This window comes from Oryctolagus cuniculus, chromosome 14 (assembly GCF_051225735.1).
Source record: "Oryctolagus cuniculus isolate XC-2025 breed Fujian yellow rabbit chromosome 14, ASM5122573v1, whole genome shotgun sequence".
Taxonomy (NCBI): Eukaryota; Metazoa; Chordata; class Mammalia; order Lagomorpha; family Leporidae; genus Oryctolagus; species Oryctolagus cuniculus.
In genome coordinates, this window is record NC_142880.1 from 53,262,248 (window position 1) to 53,264,406 (window position 2,159).

Sequence of the window (2,159 nt, forward strand, 5' to 3'; positions counted from 1 at the left end):
CTCTTTGTAACTCTTTCAAATGAATAAATAAATCTTTTTTTAAAAAGTGTGAAACAGGCACCAGCTTGTGGTGTAGCAGGTAAAGCCGCCACTTGCAGTGCCAGCATCCCATATAGGCGCTGGTTCGAGATCCAGCTGCTCCACTTCTGATCCAGTTCTCTGCTATGGCCTGGGAAAGCAGTAGAAAATGACCCAAGTGCTTGGGCCCCTGCACCCACATGGGAGATCTGTAAGAAGTTCCTGGCTCCTGGCTTCAGATAAGCTCAGCTCTGGCCGTTGTGGCCAATTAAGGAGTGAACCAGAGGATGGAAGACCTCTCTCTCTCTGCCTCTCCTCTCTATGTAACTCTGACTTTCAAATACATAAATAAATCTTTAAAAAGAAGTTTGCTTTAGCTATTTGAGACAACCCAAATCCTTGGGCCCCTGCATCCACGTGGGTGACCCGGAAGAACCTCCTGACTCCTGGCCTTGGATGGGCGCAGTTCCAGAAATTTTGGCTAATTGGGGTGGGAACCAGCAGATGGAAGACCCCCCCTTTCTCTTTCTGTGTAACTCTGACTTTCAAATGAATAAAAACATCTTTAAAAAAAGGTGTGAAACAAAAATATGATATCTAATACAGATACATATACACAGTGTGTCAGAATTGACCCATTCCCAATAGTTACATTTATTTTTTATTTATATATTGTATTAGTCTGTTTGGGAAGTCATATAAAACACCACAGACTGGGTTGATTTTTTCGTACTTCTGGAGCCTGGAAATTCCAAGATGAAGATGCAGCTGATAAACTTGCTGAGGGCTGTCTCCCTGGTTTGCAGATGGCTGCTTTCTCACTGTTCTTACATGGTGTTCATATTGGTTAACAAAGAGAGCTCTAGTTTTCAATTTACAAGTCCCCATCCTTATCATCTCATTTGACATTGACCACTTTGCACTTCCATAACTCTGAATACAGTCATATTGGAGAGTTAAATCTTCAACATAAAAGGTTTTAGGAAATTCAATTCAGTCATAGCATATATATTATAATATGCTATGTTTTGGGGCCTGAGCTGTAGCGTAGTAGGCTAAGACTCTTCCTGCAGCTCCTGCATTCCATATGGGTATTGGTTACTGTCCTGGCTGCTCCTCTTACAATCCAGCTCTCTGCTTCTAGCCTGTAAAAGCAGTGAAAGATGGCCCAAGTGCTTGGACCCCTGCACCCACATGGGAGACCCAGAAGAAGCTCCTGGCTCCTGGCACCTGGCTTTGGATCAATCCAGCTCTGGCCATTGTAGTTATTTGGAGAATGAACTAGTAGATGGAAGAGCTTTCTCTCTGTCTCGCCCTCTCTCTCTCTCTAACTCTACTGCACCAATAGGTAAATAAAATATTTAAAAGATATGCTATATTTTAAACTCTCATTTTATATAAAATTCCTTTAAAAAAAAAAGCATAGTGTTTGCCTCATTCTCCTGCTTGAGGATTAATTATCATTCTTTTATCTTCTTTCTTCATGTGGAATTAATTTGGGCGATTTCATTTCCCTAAGGAAGTCATTAATTTATGCTAGGTGCTTAGAAACTATATTCATCTTAGACCTGAAACATACAATTGATCTAAACATGGTTGCTTTTATCCAGTCACAATTGTGTAGCTCTTAGAAAAAGCCTAAAGACTTAATCTGTGATTCAGCTCAAGGAAAATACAGCAACCATATTTTTTCAACATAAGCTGAATGGATTTCCTGTCACAGTAATGCTGTATAATAAGCAACACCAGAACCTCAGTGGTTTACAATGTTGTGTATTTACCTTTGCTCTTGAGACTGTGCATTGCCTGGATGATTTCCACTAATTTGGGAGAAACTTAGCAGACCTCAGCTGTTTTAGTTTATGTCAGCAGAGCCTTCTCTGGGGACTGGCTTGGGTAGAGCAGAATCCCAAGGGCTGTTTTAAAAGGGAAAAAAAAAAGTTCAAAAATTAAATGGATCATTATGTTTGAGCAAAGAATGATACTTGAATCCAGCCACATTCAGAACCGAGGTCACTCAGAATGACTGGTGAATCAAGCAGCATGCCACAGAAGTCTTGGCAGCATAAGCCGACAGGTTTTGTAGAGTGAACACTGAAGCAATGCAGAGAAATCAACTGATTGGCCACAACCAGGCATCT